Genomic DNA, 16,513 nt, shown 5'->3' with positions numbered 1-16,513 from the left:
ATCTCATATCACTCACTATAGTAACGAGTGAGGCTGCATACATGGAACTATAATGTATATTATGGTTCCGTTTATGCAGGCTCACTCATTATTATAGTGAGCACTATGAGATGTAATATATCTATTATAGTATACCTCCTGGTCAGTAACATGCTTTATGGGGAAATAGAAGGATCAATAATATACATGTATCATTTTTTTATTCTTTATATAATTGTCCTTTGTATAATTAAATTTTTAAATTTAATAAATCAATGAATTTTTGTGTCTCTCTTCTGCCCTTTCATTTTCTCTAGCACGCTTGTGTTGTACCTTTTCGTCCTCTTTTTCTATCTGAAGCAATTGAGGTATGTTTAGTATTAGCGTTGTTCTTTCTTGTAATACATTCTCTAGTTTATTATTGGTAGCTTACTACTGGAACTAGCTTTTTTCTTTAAGAACGCAGGATTGAATCTTCTAGATGTTTGTCATATCTGTAACTAATTTTTTTATTTAGAAAAGTGAAAGGTATCTACTAACAAATATTAAAATTAGGTTTTATTCTTGTTATTGGGATTCTTCAAGTTACCATGTAATGTAAATTATCCAATCTTTAAAAATATTGTGTTTTGATATACTTAGTTGGTTATTTCCCTAGTTTACTATTCAATATACCAGTTGGATGGATAAAGCGTTTTGACGATGATTGATATGTCCATCTAGCCTAATTTTTCAGGAGAGCATTTTGAAAGTTTGAATCATTTTTTGCCAACCCAAAAACGAAAAGTAATCAACATAAGAAATCAAGTAATATATCAAGTTCTGGCCTACCTAATACAGTAGAACCCCGATTATCCGTGCTCCTCGGGACCGAAGGTGGCACTGATAATTGAAAAGCACGGATAATCCGAACATGTATTTCATATTATGTATAATACGTACGTATACACATACATAATATGTATGTGTATACATAGATATTATTATGTACCTACTATAAAGAGATAACAGAAAAAAATAAATCTTTCATTATGAGTCTCTCTTTCGTCATATAGAGTCAAGTGATTTACGATGACGCTATTTTGATAAAACCTCAAAAATGCAACTTGAGTAATAGAAAGCCCACCCAGATAATCGGGGTTCTACTAAGTAAGTTAAAAGGGGACATAACTTTTATACAAAAGATATGTGGAACAAAGGGGTTTTTACCTTCATCATACACATACCAAACTCCACCATCTTGAAGAAATTTTACTAAATAGCATATCAAGCAAATAATCTCATTCTGGCTAAAATCGGACATAAAATCAAATTTTTGCCTTACCACTACAGAAATATAGTATTGAATTTAAATAAAAGTTTTCCCCACATTAACAAATTTTTACATCATTGAACAGTTAATAGATATTAATAATATAATATGTTAAAATTATTAATTATGTAAACAAAATTACCACTGCATCTGTTTCATTCATGTTTCATTAGCTAGCTTGTCTTTATTTAAACTTGTCTTTGTCTTCTTTACATACAAATCAACAGTTTTCCACTAATTTAAAATTTATTTACCTCTTGTTCAAGTTCTCCAGTAAACTTTTTCACCATAATCAATGTTTTCTTTCTAAAACAATATTGTTTGATTAAAATATGGAAATGTATTTCTAAACCTTATGACTATGACTTTATATACTTCTTATTTTAAGTTGTAATTCTTTGATTTACTTACATTTCCTTCTTCCAAAATGGAAATAAAATCGAGAAAATCATCTTGGTCTTGATTATATGTTAGGTTAAGTTAAAGCTGAAACTGAAATTATAAAAATAAACACAAAAATCAGGTGTGTTCCGAATCCAAACTTACTTTTAAGCTTATCTACCGGATAACTAACTGGAACATAAATTGACGTGAAAAGACGGGTACATTTTATCTGGCGAATAAATATTTATCCTCCAGATAGCTAACTGCCAGATAAGAGCATATTTATTCGGAGGTGAAAAGACCGGGCCTTAATAATTGATTTTAATATTGATTTTGCCCGGCGCCATCTATTAATCACTTACCTTACTAGCTCAGTTATAATGTGAAAACTGCATGAAATCTCCTATCTGTGGAGGTGTGAGAAAAAGATTTCTGAAATATCAACTAAACAAACGACACAAAAATAAAGCTATGAAATGGTGGATAAATAACAAAAGACTGTCGAATATTGTACACAAATTTGGAAATATATTGAAAAATAAAGGCTTTGTTATGCAACATCAAAAATACAAGGTAATTATACAATAATATAGATCAGATCAATATGATATCAACTTGAAATATTTGCTGATCTATCTAACGCTAAATTATTTATTTTAGGTTATCTAGTCGAAAGTCTGAATAAATAAATACGATGCAATGAATTTAACTATAAAAAAAAATAAGAGTATTTGACAAAAAATTAAGTCGAAGATAACCCAAAATTATCTTGAATATTCAAAATTTGTTATACTAAAGCTAGAAAATGAAAAAACATTGACTTTCGATCATGATCAATTAAAAATATAAACTGTTCAGTACAACCTTTCACGATGTAATATGAAGATACACCAAACTGCTATGAAGTCTCTTCGGATCCAAGAAGAAACCAACTCCTTCTCCTTCACTGGAACAATGTTCTAAATATGGTAGATACCCGCATCAGAATACTTTTTCACTTTTCTTATAAAGTTGAGGGTCATTTTTGAAAATTTTTTCTTCACCATGAAGATTATTTATACAGGTTAGTAGAATAAAAGTTTTTTTAATTTAAAATTTTTTACGATTTACCGCATTTTTCTCAAAAATTTGCGGAGCTACTTATAACAAGGTGTTGCCTGTTCAAAGGCCCGCAAAAGTCTCCTCAAAATGGATTCTTTTTGGCTTGGCGTCCCTTCACAGCCAATGGAAATTAATTATTAATAACAATCCTTGCTATGAAAATTTGAATTCACCAATCAAAAAATTCCAATAAATTTGACATTTCATCAAAATAATAATTTTGATGAAAATTTTGGAAATATGAACCCAAATTGTGATTCTATCCTAATCTTTGGGTATAATCTAATCTGGGATTTGAATAGATTAAACTTTCTAGTTCATTTTGATATAATTTCCTTCTTGCTAGGTGCCCTTATTAAAGTTCTATTAGGGTTCACTTCAACGTCCGACACTTCATTTTTAGTTTCTTTATCACTTACACTCACATATTAAAATTCAAATATTTACACAATTACTACATACAAAGGATTGAAATAACTTTCAATTTACACAAAATAAATCAGCAATTGAATATGCATAAGCCATTTCCTCAAAATATCATTCTTATACGTTAATTTGACCTATAGTTTCGACACTTGTCAAAGCTATGATTCTATTGAACTATTTTCCACATTTTTCTTTAAAATTTATACTAATACTATTAATATTGAACTAACTATTGTTCTCAAATTTTAGATTGATGTCTATTTCAACATAATTTCACAAATCTACACATGCAGCTAAGTGATGCAAGACGTATCACCTTAACGAAGTTCCTTTCGAAGTGACTTTTGGAAACATGGAACCTTTTGATGATTCTTACGAACAAATAAGGCTATTGTATGATACAAATAGAAGTAATTCTCTGGTAAAACTCAAAATTCAAATTATTATATGTTCTAGTTACTAATTTCTAATTTATATGTCATTGAAATATCATCTTTGATATAGGATTACCTATTTTGATTTCTTATGTAATTCAACCTTTATACACTTAAATAAAACCATCTTATAACTATTTAATTATTACTAAGTGCTCTCCTAACTTTAGTTCTTTTTATAATTCTCATTCTTCTCAACCTTCCAATCAACAATACCCCTCAAAAGTGGCAATAATAAAAAAAATTATCCATATACTTTGGGCTTTATTAAAATTACTAAATTATCTATTATTTTAACTATTCTATGTTTTGAGTATCTTAAAAAAATAATAATAACTATTTAAAATCATGACAATATATATATATATATATATATATATTATATATATATATATATATATATATATATATATATATATATATATATATATATATATATAAAACAAAATATGCACAAGGTGGAATGCAACCATAGACACGTGTTTCTGACTTATTAGTCGTCATCAGTATGATATAGCTAAACAGGAGCAATGCAACCAATTTGTGGCTATAATGTTAGTAGACCCTCAGGATTCGAGAGCAACAACTAACAAATCCACGGAGGAAGCTACAGCTACCTGAGGCAAGGAATGCCAAACGTTTAGAACGTTTTAAACAATCAAACAAGGAGAGGTTAGCGCGAGTTAATAAACATCGGCATCATACTGATGACGACTAATAAGTCAGAAACACGTGTCTATGGTTGCATTCCACCTTGTGCATATTTTGTTTTTCATACTTATTGCGAGCCATGCCGATATTTATTAACTCGCGCTAACCTCTCCTTGTTATATATATATATATATATATATATATATATATATATATATATATATATATATATAAAACAAATGAAATAGAGAATGTGGAAAAATCCCCTTACGAATAATTCACACATCCACCATTTCGGGCTGGGAAAAATTTTTTGAATAGAATCAAAGATCCAAACACCAGTTCTTAGAAATGTGTTTCGCCCTCTTCAACCTCTCTGGGCTCATCGGTAAAGATGAGAAGTTGAATATCTTTAGACACATTCCAATCAAAAAACAACATTCGAGTCCTAGACATAGCAGGAGCGTAAATCTACGCCCAACCTGAAAATGACAGTCTCAAGTTTTAATTCCCTAATTACTTTAGAGTAAGTAAGATAATGTTTATGAAAAAACAAAAGATGTAGATCTTTGAAACACACTCAGTGATCAAAAGATCCACAGATACTGCTTTAACGACCACTCGTACGAAATCAAACAAATGAAATAGAGAATGTGGAAAAATCCCCTTACGAATAATTCACACATCCACCATTTCGGGCTGGGAAAATTTTTTTGAATAGAATCAAAGATCCAAACACCAGTTCTTAGAAATGTGTTTCGCCCTCTTCAACCTCTCTGGGCTCATCGGTAAAGATGAGAAGTTCAATATCTTTAGACACATTCCAATCAAAAAACAACATTCGAGTCCTAGACATAGCAGGAGCGTAAATCTACGCCCAACCTGAAAATGACAGTCTCAAGTTTTAATTCCCTAATTACTTTAGAGTAAGTAAGATAATGTTTATGAAAAAACAAAAGATGTAGATCTTTGAAACACACTCAGTGATCAAAAGAACATATATATATATATATATATATATATATATATATATATATATATATATATATATATATATATATATATATATCAATTTACAAATTATTGGGTTAACAGCTGAAATGGAAGACTCAGTGTACTCTTTTCTACGATTCCAATATTTCGTTAACAGTCGTTAACATCATCAGGGACGCTGAAATAATATTAAAGGTATAATAGTGAAACTGGGTATTAAAAAATAACTCACCAGTTTGAGATTTTAGTCAACGATGTTATAAATGTGTAAAAAAGCGGCATTAACAAAAAGAATTGCAGTGAATGTTATTAAAAATTAAAAATATAACAATAAAAACGATAAAAAATGGAACTATAATATAAATAACTATATATATATATATATATATATATATATATATATATATATATATATATATATAAATAAATAAGCAAAATCATTGGCTAATACTCGTAAAGTGAATGTGAATTTAGTTGGAAATATATAAAATGATGAAGGGTCATCATTCCATACATTTCTATGCAACTATATACACCGGTGTTTCGAAATATATTTTATATATTTCCAACTAAATTCACATTCACTTTACGAGTATTAGCCAATGATTTTGCTTATTTATTTTTATATTTGTACTCGATTATCCAACATCATTTTATATATATATATATATATATATATATATATATATATATATATATATATATATATATATATATATATATATATATATATACAAGTAGTATTTTGATTGACTTGATTGGAAATACGAATTTCACAAATTTTTTTGGGTATTGAAGTCAAATTGGGGCTTTAAAGTATACTATTGTCTAATATTCGAGCTTTCGGAAATGTTTATTTCCTTTTTCAAGAATGTCTACAATGCAATAAGATAAAAAAAAATATTAGAATATGTATCAGAGAACAAATAGTAATGAGTAACTTACCAGAATTTAGATTATAAAAAAATGTTGGTTATTATACATAAGATTAAAAATATTAATGGTAAACGGCTGTTGTAACTTTTTGAATAACATAAATAACAATAAAAATTCTTAGCAAAAAACACTTAACAAAGGATAAAAATTGGTTAAATTTTGAAGTAATGATCTAAATTTGATTGACTTTTAAAAAGTTTAGTTTATCATAAATACATGGCTGACAAAAACTAAATGTAACTATGGTAACAGTATATAGGTGTTTATAAGGAATTGAATAAAAATTTATGATAAGAAAATAAGGAAATTTATGTTTTCAAAAAGCAGAAAAGTTAATCTTAAATATCAGTGATATTAATTAATTTTGTCAGAGTTTAGTACCAATTTCAAAAGTATAGGAGATTTGAAAAATCTTATGATCTGATATAATTTTTCAAAAGAAAGAATGTTATTATCAATTCAAAATAAAAGTTAATGTTAAATACGAGTATTAGTGATATTAATTAATTTTATTAAAATTTAGTGCCAAATTAAAAAGTGTAGGAGATTTGAAAAATCTTATGATCTGATACAGGTACCTATGATTATTTTTCAAAAGAAAGAATGTAATTATAAATTTTGCTAAGATTGTCCATTTCAGATTTTTTGTTCATTGTGTTCAAACCCCTGCTGATATAAACCATTTCAAGAAAAGTACGTTTATGTTTGTTGTTTTCCATGTCTAATATTTTTGGATCTTGAAAATTCATAGTGTGGCCATTCTGAATAACATGCTCTGCCATGGCACATGATGGTTTGAGAATTTTACAATCACTTTTGTGAGATATGATGCGACCAGAAAGATTTCTACCTGTTTCACCAATATAAACTAAATCGCAGTTTGTACAAGATATGGAGTAGATAACATTGCATCTTTCTAGAGTGTTAAATTTTTGTTTAGTTTTAGTGTATAGTGTATAGCAACTAAAAACATAAAAACTCTGTATTCACTATACACTAAAACTAAACAAAAATTTAACACTCTAGACTCTAGAAAGATGCAATGTTATCTACTCCATATCTTGTACAAACTGCGATTTAGTTTATATTGGTGAAACAGGTAGAAATCTTTCTGGTCGCATCATATCTCACAAAAGTGATTGTAAAATTCTCAAACCATCATGTGCCTTGGCAGAGCATGTTATTCAGAATGGCCACACTATGAATTTTCAAGATCCAAAAATATTAGACATGGAAAACAACAAACATAAACGTACTTTTCTTGAAATGGTTTATATCAGCAGGGGTTTGAACACAATGAACAAAAAATCTGAAATGGACAATCTTAGCAAAATTTATAATTACATTCTTTCTTTTGAAAAATAATCATAGGTACCTGTATCAGATCATAAGATTTTTCAAATCTCCTACACTTTTTAATTTGGCACTAAATTTTAATAAAATTAATTAATATCACTAATACTCGTATTTAACATTAACTTTTATTTTGAATTGATAATAACATTCTTTCTTTTGAAAAATTATATCAGATCATAAGATTTTTCAAATCTCCTATACTTTTGAAATTGGTACTAAACTCTGACAAAATTAATTAATATCACTAATATTTAAGATTAACTTTTCTGCTTTTTGAAAACATAAATTTCCTTATTTTCTTATCATAAATTTTTATTCAATTCCTTATAAACACCTATATACTATTACCATAGTTACATTTAGTTTTTGTCAGCCATGTATTTATGATAAACTAAACTTTTTAAAAGTCAATCACATTTAGATCATTACTTCAAAATTTAACCAATTTTTATCCTTTGTTAAGTGTTTTTTGCTAAGAATTTTTGTTATTTATGTTATTCAAAAAGTTACAACAGCCGTTTACCATTAATATTTTTAATCTTATGTAGGTATAATAACCAACATTTTTTTATAATCTAAATTCTGGTAAGTTACTCATTACTATTTGTTCTCTGATACATATTCTAATATTTTTTTTATCTTATTGCATTGTAGACATTCTTGAAAAAGGAAATAAACATTTCCGAAAGCTCGAATATTAGACAATAGTATACTTTAAAGCCCCAATTTGACTTCAATACCCAAAAAATTTGTGAAATTTATATATATATATATATATATATATATATATATATATATATATATATATAAAGTAATTAGGTAATATTGACTGATACTATGTAGATTATAGTTTTGTTTTGGGGTTGCAGTCATTTATTTTTTAGGGGCAGGATAAGTAAAACTCTGTGTTATTACCTAGCTTTCGCAAAATATATTTGCTTCTTCAGGGTAAGCTGAAATGAGTATATTATAAATACAATGAAATTAAGTTAAAATACATTGTATAAAAAATAACAAAAAAGACTTACAACTTGAGGTTATTCCTAAACATTTTCACAAAACATAGTATATATATAATTCTTATTCTAATGTTATCCAAATAGCAATGTTTTAATTTTCAAAAATTCGATTTAATAATTTAGTTTTTAATTTTGATTAATGCCAGAAAGACACTCGAATAATGTCAAAAAGACACAAAAATCTGTTTATTTTATTTTAAGTTGAAAAGTTAGTATTAGATTATTTAATTAGTAATCAAAACATCAAAAACTACTACATATTTTAAATTATAGAGGATATAACTAGATATTTATATGCATTAGTAGTTTATTTTATTTTAAGTTGAAAAGTTAGTATTAGATTATTTAGTGAGTAATTAAAAACTATTATATATTTTAAATTATAGAGGATATAACATATATTTAGTTTGCCAATTATGGTTTTGTTAATAAATTAAAGTGTTGCCAAATTTGAAGATTAAATTTATAAAATTTAGTCGAGGAATTTAATGTTCTTGATTTAAAACATCATTTATCATAAGATAAAATATAATTATAGATGTTGCTTAGTTTATTTATATCAGTTCTTTTATTCACACATTGATATTTATTTATGCATACCATTTCTAGGAATTCCCTTTTATTTAGTTGGTTTTCATGTTTTAATACCGTTGTTTCATTGAAATTGAAAGAATGATTTTTACTTATGGCATGATCCACTAATGCACATGTATTTTTGTTGTTTCTGAGATCGCTTTTATGTGATGTTAGTCTACCTATTAAATTCCTGGATGTGTGTCCGATGTATGATTTATCACAATTTTGGCATGGTATCTTGTATACTACATTTGAGTTTTCCATGATACCAATAGGTGTTTTAGTTTTTGTATATAATGTTGCTAATGATTTTATATTTCTAGTTGCAACTTTAATTTGTGGGTAGTTAGCAAATACTTTAGTTAATTTGGGTGTTAATATTGGTATGTATGGTAGTGATGTGTAAGTAAATTGGGATTGTGAAATTTGGTGATTAGGTTCTGTTGTTTTATTCATATCAATTATTCTATTATTAGGGTTGTTAAATAAAAATTTGTTTATTAGTTTAATTGGGTAAGAATTCTCCAATAAAATTTCTTTGAGTTCCATTAATCCTTTATTGATGTTGCTAGTGTGAGATAATCTGTTGATTCTGTTTTTTAGACCCAATATTAAATTTATTTTCATATGAGGTGGATGCTGTGAATGGTAGTTGATAAATTTGTTACTATCTATAGGTTTTCTATACCATTCGGTACTTAATACATTTTGCGGATTTCGTTTGATTCTCATGTCGAGATATGGGATGCTATTATCTATTTCTTCTTCACATGTAAATTTTAGATGTTCATTATGGTTGTTAAAAGTTTGTAATGTTTCATTTATTTGATCTGCAGGTAAAGTAAGTATTAAGTCATCCACGAAACGTTTAATAAATGGGATATGAAAAGGTAACTTATTTAAAGAATCCCTGATTAAATCATCCAATACATAATTACATAACATGCATGATATGCTAGAGCCCATGGGGGTGCCAAAGATTTGTTTGTAGAATTTATCATTAAAAATCAATACATTGGAATCAAAAATGAATTCCAAAATGTCTAAGAAAGTTTTATTGTTCATTTTGCAATTTATCTCGATTTCATGCCAGTGTTTGTTAATGCTGTTCTTAATAACATGTAGGGGTAGATTGGTAAATAAAGATATTACGTCAAAGCTTACTAATATATAGTTGTTAGGTAGTTGATAGTTATTAATAAAATTACTTAGTTCAAAAGAATCCTGTATAGAGAAACTATCATCTAAGCTATATGATTTTGTAAGAATATCATTCAAAAACTGTGCTAGTTTACTATTGGGTGAATTAATTGATGATACAATTGGTCTCATTGCTAAATTAGGTTTATGTATTTTTGGTAGTGCATAAAATCGTGGTGTGACTGAGTTATATATGGTGAGAGTTGAGGCTTCCTCTTTGGTGATCATTTTTTTATTTTTTAATTCAGTAACTATTTTGTTAGCTTTCTGTTGTAAGGTACTTGTCGGATTATTTTGTAATTTTTTATAATATTTAATGTCGTTTAAAAGTTCATAACTTTTTGTGTAATAGTCTTCTTTGTACATCGCAACAGTTACATTTCCTTTATCACTTCTCACAATGTATATCTCAGGGTGGTCTTTGATAAATTTTTTACATTCATGATATAAATTATTTAAAAAATGATTATTATCTTTATTTTTGTGTAAATAGTTAGTTATGATGTTAGTGCATTGTGCCCTGACTAAGTTTTTTTCGTTTTCAGAAAATCTAGTTATAGTATATTCGATATCTGCTAATATATTAGAAATTTTGAAATCTTTAATAGTTGGTAATAAACAAAATTTTGGACCTAATGCGAGTATCTTTTTTACATTATAAGGAATTTCAATGTTAGTTAAATTTTTAAACCATTTTTCTTTAAAAGTGATAGAGTTATAAGCCTTCATTTTCAGATTTTCAAATTTAAGTCTATTATTTTCTTTTATGTTATGAAATATTTTATTATAAGCTATTTTCTGTCTACGAAAAAATTCAGTTGTAATATTTCGTGGTAGTAAGTTTTGTAATTTATCTTTAATGACTGATATATTTTTGTCTAAAAAGTTTATGTCTGAAAATGTAGCTTTTATCTCTAAATTAATAATTTGTTTTTTTAAATTTAAATTAAAACATTGTACTTGTTGTCCTGTTCTTCCTCCTCGGTGGTGTAGTAGGTTGTTAGTATTAGCAATACCATTTATAATGTGGTTAGGGTACAAGTGGTGTTTTCTACATTTGATTAAGAAAATTTTTCTGTTTTGTAAAGATGCCAATTTGCTGTTATATTTTGCCCAAGTTTTTAGTAACCTTTCAGTTGCAGGTCCATACCTATGTTTGATGTTTTCGTAGAAACCCATCTTTAATTATAAAGTAATTAGGTAATATTGACTGATACTATGTAGATTATAGTTTTGTTTTGGGGTTGCAGTCATTTATTTTTTAGGGGCAGGATAAGTAAAACTCTGTGTTATTACCTAGCTTTCGCAAAATATATTTGCTTCTTCAGGGTAAGCTGAAATGAGTATATTATAAATACAATGAAATTAAGTTAAAATACATTGTATAAAAAATAACAAAAAAGACTTACAACTTGAGGTTATTCCTAAACATTTTCACAAAACATAGTATATATATAATTCTTATTCTAATGTTATCCAAATAGCAATGTTTTAATTTTCAAAAATTCGATTTAATAATTTAGTTTTTAATTTTGATTAATGCCAGAAAGACACTCGAATAATGTCAAAAAGACACAAAAATCTGTTTATTTTATTTTAAGTTGAAAAGTTAGTATTAGATTATTTAATTAGTAATCAAAATATCAAAAACTACTACATATTTTAAATTATAGAGGATATAACTAGATATTTATATGCATTAGTAGTTTATTTTATTTTAAGTTGAAAAGTTAGTATTAGATTATTTAGTGAGTAATTAAAAACTATTATATATTTTAAATTATAGAGGATATAACATATATTTAGTTTGCCAATTATGGTTTTGTTAATAAATTAAAGTGTTGCCAAATTTGAAGATTAAATTTATAAAATTTAGTCGAGGAATTTAATGTTCTTGATTTAAAACATCATTTATCATAAGATAAAATATAATTATAGATGTTGCTTAGTTTATTTATATCAGTTCTTTTATTCACACATTGATATTTATTTATGCATACCATTTCTAGGAATTCCCTTTTATTTAGTTGGTTTTCATGTTTTAATACCGTTGTTTCATTGAAATTGAAAGAATGATTTTTACTTATGGCATGATCCACTAATGCACATGTATTTTTGTTGTTTCTGAGATCGCTTTTATGTGATGTTAGTCTACCTATTAAATTCCTGGATGTGTGTCCGATGTATGATTTATCACAATTTTGGCATGGTATCTTGTATACTACATTTGAGTTTTCCATGATACCAATAGGTGTTTTAGTTTTTGTATATAATGTTGCTAATGATTTTATATTTCTAGTTGCAACTTTAATTTGTGGGTAGTTAGCAAATACTTTAGTTAATTTGGGTGTTAATATTGGTATGTATGGTAGTGATGTGTAAGTAAATTGGGATTGTGAAATTTGGTGATTAGGTTCTGTTGTTTTATTCATATCAATTATTCTATTATTAGGGTTGTTAAATAAAAATTTGTTTATTAGTTTAATTGGGTAAGAATTCTCCAATAAAATTTCTTTGAGTTCCATTAATCCTTTATTGATGTTGCTAGTGTGAGATAATCTGTTGATTCTGTTTTTTAGACCCAATATTAAATTTATTTTCATATGAGGTGGATGCTGTGAATGGTAGTTGATAAATTTGTTACTATCTATAGGTTTTCTATACCATTCGGTACTTAATACATTTTGCGGATTTCGTTTGATTCTCATGTCGAGATATGGGATGCTATTATCTATTTCTTCTTCACATGTAAATTTTAGATGTTCATTATGGTTGTTAAAAGTTTGTAATGTTTCATTTATTTGATCTGCAGGTAAAGTAAGTATTAAGTCATCCACGAAACGTTTAATAAATGGGATATGAAAAGGTAACTTATTTAAAGAATCCCTGATTAAATCATCCAATACATAATTACATAACATGCATGATATGCTAGAGCCCATGGGGGTGCCAAAGATTTGTTTGTAGAATTTATCATTAAAAATCAATACATTGGAATCAAAAATGAATTCCAAAATGTCTAAGAAAGTTTTATTGTTCATTTTGCAATTTATCTCGATTTCATGCCAGTGTTTGTTAATGCTGTTCTTAATAACATGTAGGGGTAGATTGGTAAATAAAGATATTACGTCAAAGCTTACTAATATATAGTTGTTAGGTAGTTGATAGTTATTAATAAAATTACTTAGTTCAAAAGAATCCTGTATAGAGAAACTATCATCTAAGCTATATGATTTTGTAAGAATATCATTCAAAAACTTTGCTAGTTTACTATTGGGTGAATTAATTGATGATACAATTGGTCTCATTGCTAAATTAGGTTTATGTATTTTTGGTAGTGCATAAAATCGTGGTGTGACTGAGTTATATATGGTGAGAGTTGAGGCTTCCTCTTTGGTGATCATTTTTTTATTTTTTAATTCAGTAACTATTTTGTTAGCTTTCTGTTGTAAGGTACTTGTCGGATTATTTTGTAATTTTTTATAATATTTAATGTCGTTTAAAAGTTCATAACTTTTTGTGTAATAGTCTTCTTTGTACATCGCAACAGTTACATTTCCTTTATCACTTCTCACAATGTATATCTCAGGGTGGTCTTTGATAAATTTTTTACATTCATGATATAAATTATTTAAAAAATGATTATTATCTTTATTTTTGTGTAAATAGTTAGTTATGATGTTAGTGCATTGTGCCCTGACTAAGTTTTTTTCGTTTTCAGAAAATCTAGTTATAGTATATTCGATATCTGCTAATATATTAGAAATTTTGAAATCTTTAATAGTTGGTAATAAACAAAATTTTGGACCTAATGCGAGTATCTTTTTTACATTATAAGGAATTTCAATGTTAGTTAAATGATCTCGTTGGAGACTCCATCCTATCCACAAAAAGTCATTTTCAACAAGGTGGAAGGAGCAACAAGCGAAGTAGGGCTGAGGATTAATGAAGAGAAGACGAAATATATGTGTATAAATACAACGACATGCAAAGACAGGATAAGACAAAATGTGACGGTCAACACCTTAAACTTCGAAAGAGTACAACGTTTTGAGTATCTGGGGGCCATAATCACAGCTGACAACGATGTAACTGAAGAAATAAGAGACAGAATCCAATCAGCAAACCGCTATATATTCGCACTGATACATTCACTATGAGTTTTCCTTAAGTTGATTTCATGTACTTAATCAAATGATCTTCCAATAAAGATATTGGTAGTATCATTTTAAAGTCATATACTGTAAAAGTACAGTACTATAATACATATCTGAATTGCCAGAATTTTTTGGCAAGCAATAAAAACAAAATTTGGTTAATTTAGTGATGTTTTATATTTTGAGAAAGACTTCCGAAGTGGAAATCGAAAAGTCAAATAAAATTAACCTTAAAGTAAAGCTGTGGCTTATTATTGCTATTTTTTAAATTTTAAAATTAAGTTTTAAATCAAGAACATTAAATTCCTCGACTAAATTTTATAAATTTAATCTTCAAATTTGGCAACACTTTAATTTATTAACAAAACCATAATTGGCAAACTAAATATATGTTATATCCTCTATAATTTAAAATATATAATAGTTTTTAATTACTCACTAAATAATCTAATACTAACTTTTCAACTTAAAATAAAATAAACTACTAATGCATATAAATATCTAGTTATATCCTCCATAATTTAAAATATGTAGTAGTTTTTGATATTTTGATTACTAATTAAATAATCTAATACTAACTTTTCAACTTAAAATAAAATAAACAGATTTTTGTATCTTTTTGACATTATTCGAGTGTCTTTCTGGCATTAATCAAAATTAAAAACTAAATTATTAAATCGAATTTTTGAAAATTAAAACATTGCTATTTGGATAACATTAGAATAAGAATTATATATATACTATGTTTTGTGAAAATGTTTAGGAATAACCTCAAGTTGTAAGTCTTTTTTGTTATTTTTTATACAATGTATTTTAACTTAATTTCATTGTATTTATAATATACTCATTTCAGCTTACCCTGAAGAAGCAAATATATTTTGCGAAAGCTAGGTAATAACACAGAGTTTTACTTATCCTGCCCCTAAAAAATAAATGACTGCAACCCCAAAACAAAACTATAATCTACATAGTATCAGTCAATATTACCTAATTACTTTATAATTAAAGATGGGTTTCTACGAAAACATCAAACATAGGTATGGACCTGCAACTGAAAGGTTACTAAAAACTTGGGCAAAATATAACAGCAAATTGGCATCTTTACAAAACAGAAAAATTTTCTTAATCAAATGTAGAAAACACCACTTGTACCCTAACCACATTATAAATGGTATTGCTAATACTAACAACCTACTACACCACCGAGGAGGAAGAACAGGACAACAAGTACAATGTTTTAATTTAAATTTAAAAAAACAAATTATTAATTTAGAGATAAAAGCTACATTTTCAGACATAAACTTTTTAGACAAAAATATATCAGTCATTAAAGATAAATTACAAAACTTACTACCACGAAATATTACAACTGAATTTTTTCGTAGACAGAAAATAGCTTATAATAAAATATTTCATAACATAAAAGAAAATAATAGACTTAAATTTAAAAATCTGAAAATGAAGGCTTATAACTCTATCACTTTTAAAGAAAAATGGTTTAAAAATTTAACTAACATTGAAATTCCTTATAATGTAAAAAAGATACTCGCATTAGGTCCAAAATTTTATTTATTACCAACTATTAAAGATTTCAAAATTTCTAATATATTAGCAGATATCGAATATACTATAACTAGATTTTCTGAAAACGAAAAAAACTTAGTCAGGGCACAATGCACTAACATCATAACTAACTATTTACACAAAAATAAAGATAATAATCATTTTTTAAATAATTTATATCATGAATGTAAAAAATTTATCAAAGACCACCCTGAGATATACATTGTGAGAAGTGATAAAGGAAATGTAACTGTTGCGATGTACAAAGAAGACTATTACACAAAAAGTTATGAACTTTTAAACGACATTAAATATTATAAAAAATTACAAAATAATCCGACAAGTACCTTACAACAGAAAGCTAACAAAATAGTTACTGAATTAAAAAATAAAAAAATGATCACCAAAGAGGAAGCCTCAACTCTC

General features: G+C 26.8%; 2 long non-coding RNA genes across 3 annotated transcripts; one reads left to right on the top strand and one right to left on the bottom strand.

Annotated features, from left to right (window-relative positions):
• Positions 1 to 198: 198 nt before the first annotated feature.
• Positions 199 to 1,974, bottom strand: LOC126882746 (uncharacterized). Of its 2 annotated transcripts, none has more exons than XR_007697366.1 (4): positions 1,838 to 1,974; positions 1,703 to 1,777; positions 1,434 to 1,597; positions 199 to 479 (listed from the first exon to the last, which is right to left on the bottom strand). It is a non-coding gene; the product is annotated as an uncharacterized LOC126882746 (long non-coding RNA). The 2 variants fall into 2 exon arrangements; XR_007697367.1 differs by having other exon boundaries at positions 1,546 to 1,597.
• Positions 1,975 to 1,998: 24 nt separating this feature from the next.
• Positions 1,999 to 3,905, top strand: LOC126882754 (uncharacterized). The gene is made up of 3 exons (XR_007697368.1): positions 1,999 to 2,248; positions 2,336 to 2,738; positions 3,452 to 3,905. It is a non-coding gene; the product is annotated as an uncharacterized LOC126882754 (long non-coding RNA).
• Positions 3,906 to 16,513: the final 12,608 nt, after the last annotated feature.

The sequence above is a fragment of the Diabrotica virgifera genome, chromosome 1 (assembly GCF_917563875.1).
Source record: "Diabrotica virgifera virgifera chromosome 1, PGI_DIABVI_V3a".
NCBI lineage: Eukaryota > Metazoa > Arthropoda > Insecta > Coleoptera > Chrysomelidae > Diabrotica > Diabrotica virgifera.
This window is presented reverse-complemented; position numbering and strand designations above follow the sequence as displayed.